We start from the raw sequence: 25,479 nt of genomic DNA on the forward strand, positions 1-25,479 counted from the left end.
CCCCAGTAAAAGAAAAAGGTTCTCTCGATCCCAAAGGACCAAGCCCCAGACCCAGGTCAATATACACATCAGATCTTACCCACAAATCACGCTGTTGCCAATCCTTTAGAATCTAAAGTCTAAAGGTTTATTCGTAAAAGGAAAAAGATAGAGATGAGAGCTAGAATTGGTTAAATGGAATCAATTACATACAGTAATGGCAAAGTTCTTAGTTCAGGCTTGTAGCAGTGATGGAGTAAACTGCAGGTTCAAATTAAGTCTCTGGAGAACATCCCCTGCTAGGATGGGTCATCAGTCCTTTGTGTAGAGCTTCAGTTTGTAGCAAAGTCCCTCGAGAGATAGGAAGCAGGATTGAAGACAAGATGGAGATGAGGCATTAGCCTTATATAGGCACTTCCAGTGTAAGATACTTCTTTGTTCTTACTGTGGAAAATTACAGCAAAATGAAGTTTGGAGTCACATGGGCAAGTCCCTGCATACTTTGCTGAATCACAAGGCGTATCTGCCTCCTCTCAGTGGGTCAGTTGTGTAGCTGATGGTCCTTAAGGGGCCATCAAGCAGGCTAAGCGGAGCTAACACCAACTTGTCTAGGGAGTTCCCAGAACTGCAGCACCAATTTGAAATACAGACAGTACATAGCCAATACTTATAACTTCAACATAATGATACAGACAAACAGACAGCACAATCACAACCAGCAACTCATAACCTGATCTTAGACACCTTATATGACCCCCTTTACATAGGATTTGGTGCCACTACAGGACCTTGGTTGCAAACCATGTTCTATATGGTCCCAGTTTATATCAATAAAATCACAGGCAGACGTCTGACGAAGTGGTTGTTCACCCACGAAAGTTTATGCTCCAATACATATTAGTTTATAAGGTGCCACAGGACTCTTTGTTGCTTATCACAGAAAAGAAACATGGTTACAGCCAAAATACCTTCCCTTGGTGGTTAATCAAGAAAAGGGATCCAGGGGAAGAGGAAATGCACAGAAATCTATGCATACCACATTGCCTTCCATGGTGGTTCCACCACTTTCATCATCTTCTCATGGCTCTTGCCATCTGCCTCCTCCCCAGTGACCCACCTCTCTCCATTTTACCCTTCTCTGGTGGCTCAGCAGGAAACCAAGGCTATGGTTAGAAGCAAGAGTCTTTTGGGCTGGAACATGCAGAGAAACACTTCTTAATGCTGAGATCCATTAGGCTGTGAAATAGGTTCCTAAAGGAAGGGGTGAAAACTTTAATATGGAGCAAACTGATTGAAACTATAGTAAAGAACAGAATTGTCATACACATAGATGAACACAATTTGTTGGGGAAGAGTCAACATGGTTTTTGGAAAGGGAAATCATGCCTCACCAATCTACTAGAATTCTTTGAGGGGTCAATGAGCATGTGGACAAGGGGAATCCAGTGGATACAGTGTGTTTAGATTTTCAGAAAGCATTTGACAGGATCCCTCACCAAAGACTCTTAAGCAAAGTAAGCTATGATGGGATAAGAGGGAAGGTCCTCTTATCGATTAGTAACTGGTTAAAAGATAGGAAACAAAGGGTAGGAATAAATGGTCAGTTTTCAGAATGGAGAGAGGTAGATAGTGGTGTCCTCCAGGAGTCTGTACTGGTCTCAGTCCTATTCAACATATTCATAAATGATCTGGAAAATGGGGTAAACCATGAGGTGGCAAAATTTGCAGATGATACAAAACTATTCACGATTGTTAAGTTCCAAGCAGACTGCAAAGAGTTACAAAAGGATCTCTCAAAACTGGGTTACTGGGCAACAAAATGGCAGATGAAATTCAAGGTTGATAAATGCAAAGTAATGCACACTGGAAAACATAATCCCAAACTATACATATAAAATGATGGGGTCTAAATTAGCTGTTACCACTCAAGAGAGAGATCTTGGAGTCATTGTGGATAGTTCTCTAAAAACATCCACTCAATGTACAGCGGCATTAAAAAAAGTGAACAGAATGTTGGGAATCATGAAGAAAGGGATAATAAGGAAAATATGATATTGCCTCTATATAAATCCATGATACACTCACATTCTGAATATTGCATGCAGATGTGGTTGCCCCATCTCAAAAAAGATATATTGGAATTGGAAAAGATTCAGAAAAGGGTAACAAAAATGATTAGGGATATGGAACAGCTGCCATATGAAGAGCGATTAATAAGACTGGGACTTTTCAGCTTGGAAAAAAGATGACTAAGGGGGGATATGATAAGAGGGCTATAAAATCACTGTGTGGAGAAAGTAAATAAGGAAGTGTTATTTATCCTCATAACACAAGAACTAGTGGCCGCCAAATATAATTAATAAGCAGCAGGTTTAAAACAAACAGGAAGTATATTTTCACACAACGCACAGTCAGCCTATGGAACTCCTTGCCAGAGGATATTGTGAAGGCCAAGACTATAACAGGATTCAAAAAAGAACTAGATAAATTCATGGAGGATAGGTCCATCAATGGCTATTAGCCAGAATGGGCAGGGATGGTTCCCTAGCCTCTGTTCATTCCCTCTGGGGCACCTGGCATTGGCCACTTTCAGAAGACAGGATACTGGGCTGGATGAACCTTTGGTCTGACCCAATATGGCCATTCTTATGTTCCTTTCTTGGGATATGTGAAACTAGACTGGGGGAAGCCCTAGAGATTAGACTGTAAGGCGAAATCCTGCAAAAGCCCCTGGGAATAAGTAAAAAAATTTTGAATAGATCTTTTGTAACTCAGACATCTATATTATCTGACCATATTGTACAAGCACATTAGTGGGACATTTCTCTTAAATGATTAGCAGTGAGCTAGTTAACATACTCAGCTGAAATTTAACAGCCCATCTAAATTAATAGGGCGATTTCCATCTCTCATAAGGTAGAGCTGGTTAGATAGGCTTGGCTAGAGGGTCCTATAGCAAAACAAAAACCAAAAACAAAAAAAACCCCAATGCTGATTTAGATACAGCCTAGAATATATACTAGCAAGAACCAAACAGTGTTAGCTGCTACAGTCACCTAGTATTAGCCATATTGTGTTGAAGACATAAACCAGGTAAGCCATGCAAGTTACTAAACTGGTTACAAACTCAAAAACTGTAATGTACACAGATCTTTAGGCAACCTAAAACAGTAGCTCTGACTAATATTTAGGAATACATACAACACAGCAATAGGTCACATTACAAGGTTTTATTTGAAACAAAAAGGTCAAATTCCGAAGAAACTGATGAGGCCACCACAGCATGCCAGAATGGCTTTACGGCCTGATACAGCTCACAGTCCTGCCAAGGAAAGAACTTAATGCCCTGAGATAAGACCCCTCGTCATTACATTGTTTAATTACATAAGCTTTTAGAAAGCTAGAGATAAGAACAGGAATTTGACTGCAGTCCACTGGGTGCGGTTGCTTAGATCATACTGTGTGTTAGAATAAGAACTAAAAGCAAGAGTTTATGTGGCATGACTATAGCATAACTGGAGTTGAAATAAGTAAGCTGATACTGATGACTGGATCTGAAAGTAACTATCTTTTTAATAAATAAACAATAAATTATCACTCTCCTGATAATAGTAATCTTAATACTACCTCATGTTTCTCTTCAAAGTGCTTTTCTACCATTAACTGATCCTCATAACTCCTTTGAAGTTGGTGAGTAAATAACATTATGACCATTTTTCAGATGAAGAAACCCAGGCAGAGAGGTGAAATTACTCACCTAGGAGCAACGTAGGGTCTGTTTCACAGCCAAGATTAGCAACCAGGAGTTTCTAGCTCCTAGGTCTATGTTCACAAAAAGTATGAAAGTAACATTCCATATTCCTGACCGCTTTCTTACAGATGAAACAGATCACTGGTGACTCTCTCTGGATTCATAACCACTGTCTCATAGATTAAGATAGAAATAATAAAATGGTCTTGTAATTAAGGTGAGATTGCCACTTCCTCCCAGATGAATTCAGTACCATTCTACTCCAGCAGTAGAACAGGAGACTTGCTTTGATGATGGGGTGTTATTGTTGGATTCCAAAGTTCCCTGGGAGGTAAATCCATCCCTACCTAACGATGAGAAAACAGACCCAGAGAGAGGTTCACAACCAGAGCAAGTGACAGCTAGAAGGAGAACTTGGGTTTTCTAGACTCTCCAACATTGGCTTGTACCCCCTGTCTATACTGTCTCCCAGAAAAAAACTATTTGTCACCCAAAATCATAGACACTAGAGAAGGAAAAACATCTTTATCTCCCTGTTCAGGATTTTTCTAGTCTTTTGCTCAATCTGATTTTAAAAGTCCCAAATGATGGGACTTTTTTTCTTTCCATGGGAGACTATTCCCGGCCAAATAAATTTCATTGTCAAGAAACTGTTACCGATGTTCAGCTTACATTTTCTTTATTTTATTTTTAGTAATTGTGGAGCTGTGATGATTTACACCAGCTAAGGATCTGGCCCAGCACTGGGCTTAAGTGTTTATGCTTTAGCCAATCTTTTATAGACTGTTATGTATCTTCAGTTATTGTTAACCACTAGACATATTTATCTTAATCAGTCTTCACAAGTCAACCCCTCTAGTTCTCTGATTGTTGCCATTCTCTGCATTCTTTCCAGTTTGCCAATATCTTTCTGATAACATGAAGTCCAGAATTCTTTATATGATTTGCTTCAATCACCTGCCTCAATCATTTATTCCATAACTTGTTTTTCCTGGTAAGAAGATGTATGCCTAAATTACCTAGGTACTCCTAGTATGTAGATTATATGACATCCCTTATTTTTAACTCCTCATTAATGAATCTCTATACATTATACTGATTTTTCATAATTTCATAATCTCTAGTGTATCAACCCAAAGTCCCTTCTTTTCTAAACAGAGTAATCCCAATTCTCCTAATCATTCTGTACAAATCTGTATAATAAATATTCTTTAAGGCTCACATCAAATGGTCACATTTTTCTTTTGAGATCCCTTACTCATTGTTCAGTGCTATTTGATAACCTCTGGCTTGGGCTCTGGTGCTCAAGCATGAAGTGGGAATGTACTATAGCAGTTATTATGTGTCAAGGTAAATCTGTGAAGTGTTGTTCTTGAGCTCTATCTGTACAGTCACTATTCAGCTCAATTACATTTTGTTCAAAGGTTGGTACGCACAGTCATTGATCTTATTCAGTCATGCACCCTCTTCTGTTGCTTAGGAGTGTATGCTAGCTGGTGAACTTTACTAGCCCTTCATGTGGGAGTGTATGCCAGGGTGTATGCTCTACTGTTTTGTCATTGTGCATTTATTAACCAGGTATATGTGTAGTCCTCATGTCACCACAGGTTTATGTAAGTGCATTTGTTTTCAGGGTGCGTTTACTTGAGTCCCTCTTGAATTCTACAGGGTGTGTCAGTGACTGCATGATGTGTCAAACAAATGACATTGAGGAAGAGAAAATAGTTCAGAGAAGCAAAAAGAAAAGGTTAAAAATGTACTTTTTAAAAGTAAATGGAGAAATGTATGTGAGTGAACAAGTCAGGGGGAGAGTTGCAGTTAGGTGAGGACTTGGTTATTAATATTGTTTGTTGAATTCACATAGCATGTTAGTACTCACAAGTGAAGGCTCAGTCCCTGCCCCCAGGCACTCACAATCTAAACTGGCTGTGGACAATATTGTTCAGGCACATAAAAGACCAAAACCTAGGTCTAATTTTCATGTGGTACAGAAATTTATCATTATATTTTTAAATCACTGGTGAATTAATGGTAGAAGTGGATTTTAAATTAATATTAGAATAAATTACTATAAACTTACCTGCCTGTCTAGGTGCCTAAATGATCCCACAGCTGTAGTATCTGACCATCTGCCCTGTGTAGACAACATAACCACAATCTCCTTTTTCTTTCCCACCCTGAAGAAGTAACAATTATTTCATAGCTTGTGTGAGTGTGTGAAGAATTTACTAAGGGAAAGCCACATTGACAAGATGAGTTTTGCATTTAGTTCTCACCACACTGCGGTCTATGGTCACTCTTATCCCTTGTAAGAATGAGATCCATAACTAGCTCTAGCTGCTGTGACAGCTCTGCCTCCTGCATTCACAAGCACACACACCCATTAGTCACCATTTTCTTGATCCACTAGAATGTAGTGGTCCCAAAGGATGGCCAGAAGGAGATGCAATCACTCAGTTAGCTGGATCCAATCCAACAGAGACCTTTAAATAACAGGGCAGAGCTCTTGAACAGCACCTTGTTCAATGAGGAGCCAGTGCAGACAGCCAAATGGTGGGGTAGTGTATTCACAGGGTGTAGGTGAACAGCTGCACGAAGGACCAGATTTTCCAGGATGTGGCTTCTTTCTTAGACAGCAGCTACAACATCCTTGCAAGTCATGAATGCATGGATCAGCCTGTAGCCAGGACTACATCTGACAGGAGGGAGTGGGCTCATCTGGCCAATTTTATATTGAAATGGATGGGGGGAAGAGTGGTGTTGTTTGGTGGTAGAATGGCTATCTGAGCATTTTGTACTATTGAGGAGTCCAAGAACACCCCATGGCAGCAAGCCCATTTATCAACCTGAGAGCAGAGATCCATACTAGAGGAGAATTTTTCACAGGAGACAATTTATTGGCAGCACTCCTTAGTCTAACACCATCACTTCAGTCTTCCCCAGAATCAACTTTAGGCAGCTGCACTTTATTAAGGTGCTGATTTCAGCTAAGGTGTGGTGCTGTTTACATTTGATGTAAAGGAGATGGAGAGCAGAGTGTCATCCACTTACTGTTGACACTTCAGCCTTTGTTGTCATAGCAGCTCTCCCATGGGTTTTCTTCGGGGAGTGGACCAAGCCTTGTGGGACTTCATAGTTGAGGGCCTTGGAAGTGGATCTCTTTGTCTTTTTCACTGTAGTGACATAGGCCCGTAATAATTCCTCATATACAAGCCAGTCTGTAGCAGGCAGCATTTTCTGCCATTTCAGTTTTCTTTTCTCATTTGTTGTCTTGCAGATTATATGAAAACCATAGTGATTTGTGGGGCCCTTGGAATGGGAGGGGGCACTTCAGTCAATACTAGAAGTCAGAGCACATGAGTGAGTCTTTTAAAGAGAGGGTATTTGCCGGGCCTTATTTTCAGAGATGCTGAACAGCCACAGCTTCCAATGATTTCCACTAGAGTTTTGGTCACTACCTACTTCTGAAATGTAGCTGTAAGAGCTTGATTTTCAGACATGGACAGTGATTTGGAATGATTGTTTTTGGGTGCCCAGCTTGACAGACCTTGCAGAAATGCCAAACACCAGCAACTCCCATTCACTTCAATTTGGAGCTGTGGGTGTTCAGTTAGGCCAAAATTATCAGTTTGGGCTTTCAAATGGTCACCCCAAATCTGTTACCACTTTTGAAAGTGTTGGCTTCTGCTAAGAGTGAGCACCAAAGACAGGAGACACATAGAAAAGTAGCTTAAAAGGAGTGTGGCCAGCAGGAAGCTGAGTAGGAGGTAATGAGAGCAGAGGCATAGGCAGAGGCAGATTTGTCCAGGTCTAAGAAAGTGAGAATAAGAAGCCTGAATATGATGTAGTAAGAAAGAAACAAGTCTAAGCCAGTGGGCTCACTCCTCAGAAACAAAACAAGTACAGTCAAGCAAAGCTTTCCTTCAGAGGAGCCTGTTTATAAAACAAAAGTGTAACAAAACTCCCTCAGCCTGCAGTTCAAGGTTCCTGGGTGCAAAATTACCTCCTAAAGGAATCGTTCTCCTGTGCCTCCCAAGAAGCCAGTTGATGGTTCTTCCTCAAGTATCTGGATTAAGGGAGGAGCAAAACTGAGTTGAAATAACCCCTTATTCACTGGGGACCTCATGGAACCCCTGCACCCTCTCACACTGTGCTAGAGAAACTGCAGTAGAGATTACTGTGTTTTAATTGGATCAGTCTCACTTTTTGTCATACTTCAAAGTTTCTGAACAGAAAGGATCCAAGTTGGGTTGCCACGTGTCCAGTTTTGGACTGGACTGGACAGTCCAGTCGAAAAGAGGACCTGGCAGTAGCCAGTCAGCACTGCTGACTGGACGCCAAAAGTCCAGTTACCAGCATAACTGCAATCAACCTCCCTGCTGAGAGGGCAGGAAGAACAACAACTGCTCAGCTGCTGCTGCTGATAGAGAGAACTGGTTGGCTCCCAGACACAGCTCCAGCCTCCAGCCTCTCCAGCGGAGAGGTAGATATCACCGCTGCCCGGGGTTGGATGACCAGATGTCCAGTTTTTAAAGGGACAGTCCCTTTTTGGGGACTTTTTCTTATATAGATGCCTATTACCCCCCATCCCCGTCCCATTTTTTCACAGTTGCTATCTGGTAACCCTACACAGTGGGGATCCTGTCCACAAAACAAATCTTACTGTGCATAACGTGCCAGAAGCCAAAAAAAATGTACCAAATTGAGATTCTAAAACAGAAACAAGATGATTAGGACTGTGGAAAATGGGGCGATAGCTAGCAGCAACCTGGCAAATGGGTTGGTGCATTTTATAACAGAATTATATATGCTGTCCATTTTGTTTGGCATTTTCTTGAGATACTATGTTTGTGGAACTTCTCATTTGCCCTCACCCAAAGAAAAAACTCACATTCCTGTATCGGTTGGTATTTAATAGCACAAAGAAAAGAGGTGGAATGGGCTTTTAACCAAGTTATAGGAAGATTTTTTAACTTTGCTTTTGGATATTAGTTATGGATGTTATTGGTACTTCTCACTTAATGTAATGCACTTAAACCTGTTTAACACTCACTTAAATCAGTTTAAATAAATTTAGTAATTTACTAGTACATGCTAAACAAGGATAAATGGGTTTAGATGCATCTACATTAGGGGGTATCACCTATTTAACTACACAGACCTCAAATTAATTTAGTTAAGACTTTACAACTTTTCTAATATAGATAAGCCTGAAGTATTAGAACACAATTACAAAGAGATGCACATAGAGTAAATGTCGATATGTATATGTATAATACAGTGCTGAATCTGCTCCTTAGGTTTGCTTCATTTGAGTGTGCATTCAGTTTTCTCTTTTAAAAAGTCCTTGAGAAGGTGTGTGGGGAAAGCCTACCTACAGAAACGGTGAGACATTTAATGAACGCTCCTAAGGCTGGATCGTTTTTCTACATGAATTTTCTGTGGAGAATTTTGTTGTAGGAAGGAATCAAGTATGAGGAAAAAAGTTTTCCAAAAGGGAAAGAACAAACACCTCTTTTAAACGTCTCATGCTGTTCTAAGTCTCACGAATCAGCTTACTCAGTCACAGCTTGGGGGGGGCAGGTTTCAGAGTGGTAGCCATGTTAGTCTGTATCAGCAAAAAGAACGAGGAGTTCTTGTGGCACCTTAGAGACTAACATAAGCATAAGCTTTCATGGGCTAAAACCCACCTCATCAGATGCATGCAGTGGAAAATACAGTAGGAAGATATATATACACAGAGAACATGAAAAAATGGGTGTTGCCATACCAACTGTAATGCGAGTAATTAATTAAGATGTGCAATTAGCAGGAGGGGAAAAAAACTTTTTTAGTGATAATCAGGATGGCCCATTTCCAACAGTTGACAAGAAGGTGTGAGTAACAGTAGGGGGAAAAATAGCATGGGGAAATAGGTTTTACTTTATGTAATGACCCATCCACTCCCGTCTTTATTCAAGCCTAATTTAATGGTGTCCAGTTTGCAAATTAATTCTAATTCTGCAGTTTCTCATTGGAGTCTGTTTTTGAAGATTTTTTTTGTTGGAGAATTGATGTCTGTAATTGAGCGACCAGGGAGGTTGAAGTGTTCTATGACTGGTTTTTTAATGTTATAATTCTTGACGTCTGATTTGTGTCCATTTATTCTTTTACATAGAGACTGTCCGGTTTGGCCAATCTACATGGGAGAGGGGCATTGCTGGCACATGATGGCATATATCACATTGGTAGATGTGCAGGTGAACAAGCCTCTGATAGTGTGGCTGATGTGATTAGGTCCTATGATGGTGTCCCCTGAATAGATATGTGGACAGAGTTGTCAATGGGCTTTGTTGCAAGGATAGGTTCCTGGGTTAGTGTTTTGTTGTGTGGTGCTGGTGAGTATTTGCTTCAGGTTGGGAGGCTGTCTGTAGGCGAGGACTGGCCTGTCTCCCAAGATCTGTGAGAGTAAAGGATCGTCCTTCAGGATAGGTTGTAGATCCTTGATGATGCACTGGAGAGGTTTTAGTTAAGGGCTGAAGGTGATGGCTAGTGGCATTGTTACTTTCTTTGTTGGGCCTGTGCTGTAGTAGGTGACTTCTGGGTACTCTTCTGGCTCTGTCAATCTGTTTTTTCACTTCAGCAGGTGGGTATTGTAGTTTTAAGAATGCTTGATAGAGATCGTGTAAGTTTGTCAGAGGGGTTGGAGCAAATGCAGTTGTATATTAGAGCTTGGCTGTAGACAATGGATCGTGTGGTGTGGTCTGGATGAAAGCGGGAAGCAGTAGGTAAGTATAGTGGTCAGTAGGTCTCTGGTATAGGATGGTGTTTATGTGACCATTGCTTATTAGCACAGTAGTGTCCAGGAAGTGGATCTCTTGTGTGGACTGGTCCAGGCTGAGGTTGATGGTGGGATGGAAATTGTTGAAATCATGGTGGAATTCCTCAAGGGCTTCTTTTCCATGGGTCCAGATGATAAAGTTGTCATCAATGTAGCGCAAGCAGAGTAGTGGCATTAGGGGACAAAAGCTGAGAAAGCGTTGTTCTAAGACAGCCATACAAATGTTGGCATACTGTGGGGCCATGCGGGTACCCATTGCAGTGTCGCTGACTTTAAGGTATACATTGTCCCCAAATGTGAAATAGTTGTGGGTGAGGACAAAGTCACAAAGTTCAGCCACCAGGTTTGCCATGATATTATCAGGGATACTGTTCTTGACGGTGAGCAGGGGAGGGCCCTCAGGGGGAAAAGCAGGGAGGTGAGGGGCGTGGCCTCAGGAAGAGGCAGAGCAGGGGTGTCTGGTTTTCAACAATTAGAAAGTTGGCAACTCTAGATCCAACTGACTAATTTAGGGACTAGATTAGTTGCAAGAACTGATCTTAGCTATTGTAGGTTAATGCAGTAACTCTGTGCCACAATTTAGGGTGTATGTACGGTTCACCTGTCCCCTGTGAGGGCCATCAAAAGGGAACATATCACAACTGGTGGCATCCTGAAGATATCAGACTTCCTGAACTTATCAAATCATTGAATCAGATCCTGCAAGAAACAAGTGGGCTCAGAAGATTCTGTGCTACTAAAATACTCCAAAACTTGACATTTTATTAAACTATATTATTGTCTGCCTGTGACAGGGCACCATCCACCAAGCAGGCCCATTTGTGGTATGGCCCTGCAGGCCCACTGCCTTCCTTCTCTCCTCCTTACAGTGCTCTACTTCCAGACTAGAGTACTTACACCAAGGTTCCGTCTTTGTGGGGCTTATTTATTAACTCTCATATAGCATACAAACTCTTTAGACCCTCAAGACCCTTGTCTTCTGTAAGCTTCAGTACTAGAGGAGGTAGGCAGGTATCCCCTCCTAAGTTCAGGAATCCCTCAGACTTACTGGCCTGTCTAATAACTCAGGTAGGCTTACCCTCCTTACATGCAGGAGTACCACAGCTCTCCTCCCAGACCTGGGTTGTGACTCAGGCCAGCTGCAGGCCTCAGCCAGCTTCTCTCAAGCTGAGCCATTTTCTGCAGGCTTGGAGAGATCAGTCAGTAGGTAGGCATCTGCTACTAGCTTCTGTGGTAGCTCTTATCTTTAGAAGCACCCTCCTTCAGTTGTGCTCTGGTAGACATTTATTGGGCCCAGGAGCTCTGGGACCCCCCCACCCCGCAGGATCCTAGAGCCCAAGCTCCAGCCCAAGCCCAGAATGAAACAGCAATGAAACAGCCCCGCAGCCCAAGTCCCACGAGCCTGAATTGACTGGCATGGACCAGCCATGGGTTTTTCAGTGCTGTATAGACATACCCTTGGTTACTTACAAGTGAGGCAGGAGCATTGTTCTTCTTTAAAAAGTCAGAGGTAGAGTGGGCCAGTCACCCTGTGATACTGCCAAAATGATAGTCATGGAGTACCCGTGAAATTCTTTGGCCTGTGTAGGAGTTCAGACTAGATGATCTAATGGTCCCTTCTGGCCCTAAAAATCCATGGATCTGTAGGTCACAGGGGCCCAGCTGACCTTGCGATCTGTTTGCTGTTCACAAAGATGGCCATTCTATTAATTATGGGTTTTCCCCAAATCCTAAAGAATGTTTCCCTCAGCACATTTATATTTCGCTTCCCTTTATTGCATTTTTTAGAAGCCTCCCACACTCTCATTTAAATTCTGTTTCTGTCATTTCTAAGTTTGTCTTTTTTTTTTTGAAGGTTTATTCTGAAATAATGTGGTGACTTCCCAGATTCACCCCTACTTACTCAGTCTCCTACCTGAAATCTTGATGGAAACACACTCATATACCATAAGATAGAGGGAGGTTTCCAATTCCATTTGCTCCAGTGGAAATTGCCTGCTGTGCCCTTTCCATTTCAGTAGATGGTTGTTGCTGGTAAGAGCAGTGACAATAACATCAAAGTCTGAAAATAAAATGCTGAAGAGTAAAATCTACCCCTAACTTCAGAGGAGTTACAATAGGGATGAATTTAGCCACTTATTACTAGTTGTACTATCACAAACATATTGGCCTCTTATAGTTACAGGGAGAAATGAGATTGCCTTTCTCTGCATGGATGCCCTAAACTAGGTAACTGGAAACCAGGTAACTGGAAGCTAGGACTCCTGTGTTCACTTTGGAACTCTCACAGTGAGTTTCTGAGCAGCCTTGGGAAAGACAGCTCCATGCCACCATTTTATGATCTGTAAAATGGTGTGAAAATAAATTATGTTAATTAATGTAAGACCCTTTGAAAATTGGCAAAGTAATGTATATGAGGGGATAGGTAGGCAAGAATGGATATATAAGGTTTATGTTTAAGCCATCAGCTTGGGAATAACTTGAGCTATTAGTGAATAACTCTCACCAACAATAACAGAAACCATGCACATAACTTTCCCCACACCACAGGGAAATTTCACCTTCTGAACGTTTGCACATTTCCCTGAACCAGACACTGATCAAGTCACATGGATGCTGCGTGAGCGTGTGACCAGCAGCCGACGTGCTCACTTACCGCCCAAAAGCTCGTCACAGTGACAAGCTGAAGCTGTGAAAGAAAAAATGACTCATAGTTTGAACTTTATGTAAATGAGAAGTCTCTGTTGCCATTTCCTGTTTTCCCAACAAGCCAGGCTGAGTTCAGTTCAGTTACAAGATGTACTGTGTCCCTCTCTCTTTTCTCGGAGCAGTGCTATTATGGGTGGGAGGCCATGGTTCTCCAACTGCACAGCATTGTTGATGGGGCAATGAGGCAGAATGGCAAGTCATTCTGAATGTGAAAGTCTCTTGGAATGCTGGGCTGACTATACAGTCCTGATGGTTGCTTTGGATTGCAAAAGTCACTGAATCTCTACACGCTGACTGTAAATGTTGAGTTGGAATTGAAAAACGAGAAGTTGTGGACTGCAATAAAGCCTTCTCCCCACTGGGAACCTATCATTTTTGGTTAGTTTGAAGGGTAGTTTTTTCTTGTTAGAGTCCCTCATTTAGTTCAGTAATGACATAAAAAAAAGTCCTGCTGTTGCGGGGCACCACATTGCGTGCCATCTCATAACAAACCTCACACAGGCAGCGTACTCCAGGCAACAGCAGTGATGATGAGCAGTGAAAGCAGCCGAATGCACCAGGTGTGAAGTGTCTGACCACACAAACCCATCAGATAATATTTTTCAAGAAAGAGGGTCTGATTATTCTCTCAAAGCAGAACTCCACTGAAGTCCATGGAGTTACACGAGTGTAAAACTGATGTAACTAAACAGGAGGAGAATCAGGCCCAGGCCCAAAGACTTTGACCCTTTCAGCTATTCTTGTTTCTACTGTGCATCATCCAGTGACCCATATGTGTACATATTGCCAGCAGATATAGCGTAGCAGTGTCTACTGTGGAGGACTGAACTTTGGAGAACCAAAAGGCATGATAAACTCTGGCAAACTAGAACACATTTGCCTTGTATTGTACATTGGGTAGAATTATAGAAAGAATTCTAAGATCCTTACACAGGCGAAATTTAATTGACTTCACTGGGAGTTTTACTTGAGGAAGGACTTCATGATCTGAAATTAGAGATGAAAAGACATGTTACTCTTCTTTTCCATCCCCAGGGATCATAGAAGGATTGTTCCCTACAGTTGATTCTCCAGAGTTTTGCTCAATCAGTTGAAACCAGCACAAGTCTTTCACTACTTCCCTTTGGAGATTATAAAACTATCTAGCAGATTTCACTGTGAGAAACCATTTCCTGTTATTCAGCCTGTTTCTACGTATATGTCACTTCATCCCTTTATTTGTGGATATCCCCCTACTCCCCAGCTCGAACCACTTTAACAGTTCCTTTCGCACCCAGCAGGCACTATAGAAAGGTATCATAATCTACCATAGTCTTAGTTTCCTAAAGTTCTGTGTATTTAGTTCTGTAATCCTTTCCTCATAGTTGATCATCCAGTCCACTGCCCCAATTCAAGCCTCCGTAATAGCAAGCCAATATCAATTATTTTAACCTTAGTCTCGCTGGACTTCTGTCTACATTGATTTGCATGCAGTAAAGCTTCCCGACAGAAGTGAACTGGTGCCCTGATTAAAGGCAGCATTTCCTATTTGTTTTAAGGGTCATACTCATGACCTTTAAAGTCCCTCCATGAGCTGAGTCCTTTATATATTTTTGTTGCCTGTTCTCCACCAGACTCCACAGATTAAAGGCTAAAAACTGTGCCATCTTTCTGTCTGCAGGCCTTTGGGGTATGTCATTTTCTCAATGGACACCCCATCCATGGAGCATGCTGTCTCCAATCTTCAGAAATGTAACTCTCTAATGAATTGTGCAAGTACCATAGATCAAAATTCTGTTCTCCCAGCCTGGCCTTCAGTTAGTGTTTGCTGAGTCTTCTGCATCTGGTGTTTTAGTTATATCTCATAAGGTTCTGTGAGATACAGTAACACTCTGTACAAGTAGCTTCTTTTTCTTTTTTTTACAAGTAGTATTTGTTACCTGAAATTGGGCCAGCTAGTAAACTTAGGGAGGACTAATGACCCACTAGAGTTTGGCAGAAAGCAGCACGTTATTATACTGATAGCTAAGCTAAAAAAGAGGTGTGGGGATGGGTCACACTCGCTCTCGAATACTCACGCTTCCAGGACAGGCACAGCATTGGAGATGTCAGGATCCTTCAAGGTAAGTGTCCCACAGCACAGCGATGGATGGTGCAATGAAGGTAAGTCTTCCCAAGGCACAATGGAATGCAATGCGATTAACCAGTGGCTAGGTGATCCGGGCAAAGGGCCTTCACGGGAAGTACAAGCTTGTGAGTGCACACCTGTTCCTCCTGGCCTGTGACTGGAGATGACTTGGCTGCGTCTTGTTGGTCATAGATGCCAACTCAATGGGTGCTTCAGGGCTGGAGCACCCACAGGGGAAAATTGGTGGGTGTCTGCACCCACTGGCAGTTCCTGACCCATCCCCCACCCCAGCTCATCTCAGCTTCCTCCTCTGAGTGCGCCACCGCGTCCTGCTTCTCCCCCTCCCTTCCAGCTCTTGCACTGCAAAACAGTTGTTTCACGCGGCAAGCACTGGGAGGGGGGGGAGAAAGAGGAATGCGGCACACTCAGGGAAGAGGGGGGGGGGGTGGGGATTTGGGGAGGGTCCAATAGGGGCGGGAGGCAAAGTCAGGGCGCAAGCACCCACTGGCGCCAATGAAAGTTGGTGCCTGAGTGGTGGTCACACTCCACCTCGGGCAGTGTCCATGCATTGGGTGTGTGAGCGCTGCCTAATCAGAGTGTCATAGCCTACGACTAGAGGTGACTTGGCTGCATCTGGTTGGTTACACTCCACCTTGGGCAGTGTCCATGCATTGGGTGTGTGAGTGCTGCCTAATTAGAGTCCCAGATACCTTGTCTCTTGCACCTTTCATCGGAGGATCTTAATGCACTTTACATAAATTAATTAATTCTCATAATGCTTCTTCAGAGATAGTTTAATGTTATTGTTCCCAGTTTACAAATGTGGAAACCAAGTGATAGAGAGGTTAAGTGATATAACCAGTGCCCCACAGTGAGGCAGTGGTAGTTTTGTGGATGGAACCCAGGAGTTCTGTTCACTTCTCATATGTATGGAGTGTAGTTGTAGCCATGTCAGTCCCAGGATATTAGAGATATAAAATGAGTGAGTCTGGGCTATACACCTTCACACAGTTAAAACTGCCTTCACCAAATAAGGCCACTCCACCACAGAAGTAGATCGAATCATGGAATGGGTCAACCAAATACCCCGAGAGAGTATTTCTTCAACACAGAAATAAAAACCCCTTTGACCGTATATCCCTAATTGTCACTGATCACACCACACTGGAACCCATATGGGATATCTTCAGACAACTGCAACTCCTACTCAGTGGGGATCCCATCTGGAAATCTTTCCTGAACCCCTACTCCTAGCCTTCAAACAACCCTGCAGCCTCTCCAAGCTCATCATCAGAAGCAAGCTCCCCACAGATCAGGACAAACCAACTCAAAATAGCTCCAGACCTGCCAGAACAACAGATGCAAAACCTGCAGACATAGCTCGACTGCTACAATGAGAAACACCTCCCTCAACACGGTTTTTAAGATCCATGGGTCTTACACACACCTATCACAATATGTAGTGTACCTCATCCGGTGCACTAAATGTCCCAATAACAACTATGAAGGTGAAACCAGACAATCACTACGCTCTCAAATTAACTCACACAGGAAAATTATAAAAAACAAAAACACCACATCACCTGTGAGTGAAAACCTTTCACAAAGTGATCGCTCTATATCTGACTTATCAGTCATCACCCTCAATGGAAACCTGTGCAACACTTTCAAAAGATGAGCCTGGAAGCTTAATTTCATTACTCTGCTAGACACTAAAAATCATGGACTGAACAGACACTGAATTTATGGCTTATTACAACAATCTGTAACCAGCTAACCTCTCTTTTTGTCCTATGACTGCAGAGGTGTTAATGGGCCACTTTGCCTTGAATGGTCCCTTATAGTATTGTGAAAGTAGAATGAATTATATTGTGAAAATAGAAAGGATTAAAGAAATGCTGTCTGTATCTTTAAGCAAAATTGTTGGAATGCTGCAATCCAGGTGTCAGGAATACAGACATTAACATAGAACAATTGCACCGTTTAAGGGCAATTGGTGAAGTATTAGCCTTAGATCGATAAGAGTTAGTAAGGAAGTAGGATATGCATGCTGTGCCCCATGTGAATTTTACTGTTTTGCTTTCTTTGTCCCTTTGTCTAATTCCTGCTCTTTTATCTGTATAAATAAGATAGTTTGTGTCTTACATGGTGCTCACATTATCTGGATGTTATTAGCAGAGCGGTGTGCTAATAAAACAGAGTGGTCTGACAAACTATGAGTGCTGAGTCTAACTTTGACAGTATGTGCTAACTACTTACGATAAACAATCTGCTCCACCTTGAATTTTTCTGTGATGCTGGTAATATCTTCCCCAGACCTGAAGAAGAGCTCTGCGTGGCTTGAAACCTTGTCTCTCTCACCAACAGAAGTTGGTCCTATAAAAGATATTACATCACCTAGCTTGTCTCACTTCTTATATGGTGATATTCTGAATCAAAGATATTGTGGTACACAGTGATTGATCTGTTTCAGTGGTAGCCATGTTAGTCTGTATCTGCAAAAAAAAAACAGGAGTCCTTGTGGCACCTTAGAGACTAACAAATTTCTTTGGACATAAGCTTTCATGGGCTAGAACCCACTTCATCAGATGTATGAAGTAAAAAATACAGGAGTAGGTATAAATACATGAAAGGATGGGGGTGCTTTACCTAGTGTTAGGTCAGTCTAATGAGATAAATCAATTAACAGCAGGATACCAAGCAAGGAAAAATAACTTTTGAAGTGGTAAGAGAGTGGCCCATTACAGACAGTTGACAAGAAGGTGTGAGTAACAATAGGGAGAAATTAGTATTGGGGAAATTAAGTTTAGATTTTGTAATGACCCAGCCACTCCCAGTCTTTATTCAGGCCTAATCTGACGGTATCTAGTTTGCAAATTAATTCCAGTTCTGCAGCTTCACACTGGAGTCTGTTTTCCAAGTTTTTTTGTTGAAGAATTGTCACTTTAGTCTGTTAGTTGTGACCAGACGAGATTGAAGTGTTCTCTTACTGTTTTTGAATGTTATGATTCCTGATGCAGATTTGTGTCCATTTATTCTTTTGCATAGAGACTGTCCATTTGGCCATATATAACTCTGTGTTACAATCAAAGTGAAGTGGCACTGTCTGGATTCTCTCTGACTTACAAGTTGTGTCACCTGTTCTGCATTTTAACATAGAGGGTCCAACTTTTCACATCCTATTAAACTGGGCTTGCAGGATATTCCATGTGGGGCTTGACATCCTGACACCAACAGAAGTGGATCATTTGACATGATGAAGTTGCAGCAAGTGGAAAATGCAAACATTGCAACACTGTGACACAGTTATTTTGTATGTAATTACTTAAGATGAGGATGTGTTGCTGTAAGGTGTGTGTACCCATGGGGTCGTTATGTTCACCAGACAGTCACCCATATCTTGCTCTTTCTGTCCTCTTCCTGCAGACCTTGGAAGTTATAACTTATAGGGAAACAAAATGAATTGTAACTTATGTCTGCACTGAAGGTTACTATTGACCTTTTCAGTTTTGAGCAAATACACTAATTTCCTTGCGATACTTACTGTTTTCTTCAAAGCTAGCATAATAGAATCGTCTGCAATTGTTCACTTTAATCAGCATCTCGGTTGTGCTGGCTTCTGTTCCATTAAATGAACTGTGCAGTATATCGATGATATCTGAGCATGCCTCGAGTGGGAATTGCATTTTCTTTGCTGTCAAGCATATGTGCCCTAGAAATTTGAATGTTTCGGTTCAGCAGTTAGACTAGAGAATACCACAAACAGAATATGCTAAACTCTGCACACTTGTCAAAAGACAATACGGAAGCAGCACTCTCTTTTTGGACTTCAAGAACAGAATAGGCATCCAGTCAGTTTTAGAGTAACACTTACCAATGCTGATAATTTGACCTGGCTGATTAATGAAAAAGCCGGGTTTGCTCCACGGTTGTAATATTATTTGTTGTCATGTTATTGTTAGTATTTGGATGACCACTCAGTATTTTTAAAAAATGCTCAGAATCCTGGGAGTTACAGATGTTAGCACAAGTAATTATTTTTCCACTAATTCATTCTGAAATACATATTAATTGCAATTTAAGAACATAAGAACGGCTGTACTGGGTCAGACCAAAGGTCCATCTAACCCAGTATCTGTCTACCAACAGTGGCGAATGCCAGGTGCCCCAGAGGGAGTGAACCTAACAGGCAACGATCAAGTGATCTCTCTCCTGCCATCCATCTTCATCCTCTGACAAACAGAGACTAGGGACACCATTCCTTACCCATCCTGGCTAATAGCCATTAATGGACTTAACCTCCATGAATTTATCCAGTTCTCTTTTAAACACTGTTATAGTCCTAACCTTCACAACCTCCTCAGGAAAGGAGTTCCACAAGTTGACTGTGCGTGCATGAAGAAGAACTTCCTTTTATTTGTTTTAAACCTGCTGCCTATTAATTTCATTTGGTGACCCCTAGTTCTTGTATTATGTGAATAAGTAAATAACTTTTCCTTATCCACTTTCTCCACATCACTCATGATTTTATATACCTCTATCATATCCCCCCCTTAGTCTCCTCTTTTCCAAGCTGAAGAGTCTTTAACCTTTCCTTATATGGGACCCTCCCCAAACCCCTAATCATTTTAGTTGCCCTTTTCAGAACCTTTTAAATTGCCAGTATAACTTTTTTGAGGCGAGGAGACCACATCTGTATGCAGTATTCGAGATGTGGGCGTACCATGAATTTATATAAGGGCAATAATATCTCAGTCTTATTCTCTATCCCCTTTTTAATGATTCTTAACATCCTGTTTGCTTTTTGACTGCCTCTGCACACAGCGTGGACATCTTCAGAGAACTATCCACGATGACTCCAAGATCTTTTTCCTGACTCGTTGTAGCTAAATTTGCTATTTGTCTTTCATCCTCAATTTTCTGACTTTAAAATTTCAATCATTCAGCCAGGGAGCAGAAGCTATACCACCATTACTACACATTTCAAATAACAAACAGTGTAAGTGAGCGGTGTGCAAACATCCCATAGGCTAAAAATTGTTTTTCCAAATTATTAGGTAAATATTTAGCGATAACAGATGCATTCACAGAATGTCGAATTGATTCATAAAATAGAAAAAAGGGCTAAAATGCAAAAAATAGTTTTGTCAACTGTACTTGTAAGAGTCTGTGCTTTATAAAACATAAACAAAGAACTGAACAGCTGCTCACCTTTGGGAAAGGTTTATGTTGCACCATGTCTTATCTGCTACTTCCTGTTTCAGCACAGTAATGTTGATTTCACATCATTGGCACATGCAATGTACAAAAGGTTCAGGGTCGCAATTCATTGGTGACACAAGTAAACAACAATGTAGTTTGCTCCTTCTGTTCTGGTTTATTAGAGAGACAAGCTGATTGTGATGCTTCCTACCTGTGAGGCACCTCACTACCATCCGTGTTTAGTGTGAGGAAACCTTGTCTGTGCCTGCCATGGTTCAACTCCACCGGCCATGGGCAATACAGGCACTCCCCTCTAGACATACACAGGTCTCTCTGTTGGTTAGCAATAGGCATGATGCAACCCCTGAGCCCTCCAAACATCTCCCTGAAGTGTCCAGCCTCTACTCCATTGGACACTCACAGTATTCACAGATTTGCTGCTCCCAAAAGAGCAGCTCAGCCCAACTTACAGTTACACCTCAGATCACCGCTCTGCTAAACACACAGCACCTAGATATGTTTATAGTGAAAACAAGTATAAGTTTATTTAACAAAGGATAAAGAGTCTAGTAATAGCAAGTAGAAGTTGTGATATTACACAGAGTACAATCTGGACCAATGAACAGCTGTGCCCCTTAATTCTCTAACCTGGGGTGCCTTTTATACTGCTTCGCCATGAGAGTTACCAGTCCTGGTCTCCTCACACACAGCCTCCAGTATGTAAATTACTCCCAATTATATTGTATGAGTTTTATAGTCAATCAATTGTGAATTACACTGTAGAGCAACACCAGCAAATTCCTAGTCCCCACTTTCTCCCAGAAATGTGCATCTTGTACTGCCCAGCTCTCTCTGGACAATACAAGCTCATATAAAGTCCGTCCTTTTATTAACAGAAAATGATATGCACAAATCCTGTTATCTCAAATGGAGTTTCTCAGATACTTAAGTCTAAACACTCTGATTTAGATAAAACAACAAAACAAGTTTATTAACTATAAAATAGATTTTTAAGTGATTACAAGTAACGAGGCATAAAATCAGAATTGGTTACAAGAAAATAAAACTAAAACTCAACTAATACCTAACTTAACAAGCTAAGTGAATTCAAAGAAAAGTCTCTCTCACCACATGTTACAGGAATCTTGCTGGCTAAATTCCTTTCAGTCAGGATCCTTCCCCTAGTCCAGAGCTATTTCCTTTGTTCTTCAGGCATTGTGGATGCCATGGGTAGAAAGGGAGGAAGAAATAATTTGGGGTGCCTCCTCTCTCCTCTGATAGTCTTTCTCTTCTTCGAGAATCATCTCCAGCTGAAGATCAGGAGACAGAAAGTTTGTGTGAACAGGAACTTCCAGCTTCTTTCTTTGTAAAGATGTAGATTTTCACCCACATCTGGCAGTCCTTACTCAGTTTGTATTCCTCCCTTATTAAGGCAAAACTTCCCGTGAAGACAATGGAGGTTGCTTGACTATAATTTTAAATCAAACAGAGTAAGAATCCCAGGAGTTGGTCCTGTGTATCTATATTTGAGTTTAATTCTTTAGGAAAATTAATTTATTTCTGATAATGATGACTGATTACATTTTGCACTCTAACTATAGACTAAATAGCAGGACAGACTTCCCATCAACAGGATGTATTTGACTATGGAGCAGTCTCTCAAGGGAAGTGATGGAAACTCCATTTCCTGGGACTTTTTAAAAATAGACTGGACAACGGACTAAAAATTGCACTGAAAGGAACAATCCTGTATTGTCCCAGGGAGCTAGATAAATAATCTCTAACTTCCATAATTCCATAGTGCTTTCCATGTGAAAGGCTCAGACATTAATAAATAGGGCCCTACCAATTCATGACCATGAAACCACGTCATGGACCGTGAAATCTGGTCTCCTCCTATGAAATCTGGTCTTTTGTGTGCTTTTGCCCTATACTATACAGATTTCATGGGGGGAGACCAGCGTTTCTCAAATTGGGGGTCCTGACCAAAAAAGCAGTTGAAAGGGGGGGTCATTAGGTCATGGTTTTGCCACTCTTGCTTCTGTGCTTCCTTCAGAGCTGGGTGGCCAGAGAATGGCGGCTGTTTACTGGCGCCCAGCTAAGAAGGCAGCACCTTGTCAGCAGCAGCACAGAAGTAAGGGTGGCAATACCATACCATGCCATCTTTACTTCTGCGCTGCTGCCTTCAGAGGTGGGCGGTTGGAGAATGGTGGTTACTGACCAAGGGCACAGATCTGCAGGCAGGAGCGCAGAAGTAAAGGTGGCAATACCATACCATGCCACCTTACTTCTTCGCTGCTGCTGGTGGCAGCTCTGCCTTCCCAGCTGGGGTGTCTGGCCAGCAGCCGCCACTCTCGGACATCAGCTCTGAAGGCAGCACCGCCTTGCCAGCAGCAGTGCAGAAGTAAGGGTAGCAGTACAGCAATCCCCCCTACAATAATCTTGCAACACCCCCCACCCTTCTTTTTGGGTCAGGACACCAACAATTACAACATGGTGAAATTTCAGATTTAAATGTCTGAAATCATGACATTTATTATTTTTAAAATTATTTTTAAAATCCTATGATTGTGAAACTGAGCAAAATGAACCGTGATTTTTTCAGGTACAAAAAATGTTGTATTGGCAGCCCTGAAGACTAATGGCTTCCACTTCTCAACAGACTAGGGATATCATGCTGTCCTCTGTGGACACACTTCAACCCTGACATGGGAGGAGGAGGAGATAGCTTTGTCACATTGTTTTATTATTGCCCATAAAAGTTGGCACTGCACACATTTGTTTAACTGTTCATAAGTGCTGGGACTCTGCCCACTTGTTTGTTATTAATGGGTTATTTATGAATGCTGAGCAAAGGAAAATTATAATTGTTTAGAAACAGCATCCCAGAAACCACCTATCCCTACAACCTATCACTGTTACTGAGAGAAGTGGCTTTTTGGTAATTGCTGAACTGCTTTGTGGGGATGAGGGGGGTGGAAACTGGCTGAACCAGTGCAGTTGCAATGCTTATGGCTTCTTGTTCACACCAGGAAGAAACCATTGTAGATGTCACCATGTTACACTTTTTCAGCTAGTATAGGAGGGGCTGGGCAGTCCTAGAGGGGAAGGCTGGGTTAGTGGTTAACCTAGGACTTGAGCAACCAGGTTTAATTCTCTGTTTTGCCACAGACTTCCTGTATGACCATGGGCCCACTTAGAGTACGTCTATGCTGCAAAAGAAACCGCACAGCAACAAGTCTCAGAGCCTGCATCAATTGACTCGGGTTCATGCTATGGGGCTAAAAATAGCAGTGTAAACATTCCTGCTCAGGCTACAGCCTGGGCTCTAAAACCTGGGGAGGAAGGAGGGTCTGAGCCTAGACTCCAGCTCAGTGGGAATATCTACACAGCTAATTTTAGTTCTGTAAACCCGAGTCAGTTCACTCAGGCTCTGAGTCTCACTGCTGCAGGGTTTTGGGGGTTTTGCAGAGTAGATGTACCCTTAGCTTCTCTGTGCCCCTGTTCCCCATCTGTGAAATGGTGACAGGGCCCATTATTGGAGTACCAGCATTGAGGAATATAGCTTGTTCCAGAAAGATAGGTATGGGGAAAAAGAAGAGGTGTTGTGCTGTATGTCCAGAATGTATACACTTGCTCCAAAGTCCAAGAGGAAGTGAGCAACAGACCTACTGAGTGAGGATAACAAGGGGAAAGAACAGTAACAATGTTCTGGTGGGAATCTGTTGTAGACCACCAAATCAGGAAGAGGAAGTGGATGAGTCATTCTACAAGCAGGGAACAAGATTAGCTAACACACATGAGCTAGTATAAATGGGGGATGTTAACTTCCCTGATATCTGTTGGAAGACTATTGCAGCAAAAATATACCCCTGAAAATTCTTAGCATGCGTAAGGGGCTGCTTTCTGATTCAGAAAGTTGAGGAAACAGGAGGTCGTCCATTTTGGATCTGGTTTTAATCAGCAGAGATGAATTAGTTGTGAAGATGATCAGGAACTTGGGAGGAAGTGATCATGATCTGATAGAATTCAAGATCCTATCTTTCCGATGGTTAGGAAAGATAGAAAATGTGGCAAAAGACCACCTTGGCTTACCCTTGAGATCTTGCGTGACCTACAAAATAAAAAGGCGTCATATAAAAATGGAAACTAGGTCAGATCACGAACGATGAATATAGGCAAATAACACAGGAATGCAGAGGCAAGATTAGAAAGGCAAAGGCACAAAATGAACTCAAACTAGCTATGGGAATAAAGGGAAACAAGAAGACTTTTATCAATACATTAGAAGCAAGAGGAAGACTAAGGACAGGGTAGGCCCACTGCTCAATGAGGAGGGGTAACAGTAACGGGAGACTTGGAAATGGCAGAGATGCTTATGACTTCTTTGTTTCGGTCTTCACTGAGAAGTCTGAAGGAATGTCTAGTATAGTGAATGCTTACGGGAAGAGGGTAGGTTTAGAAGAGAAAATAAGGAAAGAGCAAGTAAAAAATCACTTAGAAAAGTTAGATGCCTGCAAGTCACCAGGGCCTGATGAAATGCATCCTAGAATACTCAAGGAGTTAATGGAAGAGGTATCTGAGCCTCTAGCTATTATCTTTGGGAAATCATGGGAGACGGGGGAGATTCCAGAAGACTGGAAGGGGGCAAATATAGTGCCCATCTATAAAAAGGGAAATAAAAACAACCCAGGAAACTACAGACCAGTTAGTTTAACTTCTGTGCCAGGGAAGATAATGGAGCAGGTAATCAAAGAAATCATCTGCAAACACTTGGAAGGTGGTAAGGTGATAGGGAATAGCCAGCATGGATTTGTAAAGAACAAATCGTGTCAAACTAATCTGATAGCGTTCTTTGATAGGATAACGAGCCTTGTGGATAAGGGAGAAGCGGTGGATGTGATATACCTA

Source organism: Gopherus evgoodei, chromosome 8 (assembly GCF_007399415.2).
Source record: "Gopherus evgoodei ecotype Sinaloan lineage chromosome 8, rGopEvg1_v1.p, whole genome shotgun sequence".
NCBI classification, from domain to species: domain Eukaryota; kingdom Metazoa; phylum Chordata; order Testudines; family Testudinidae; genus Gopherus; species Gopherus evgoodei.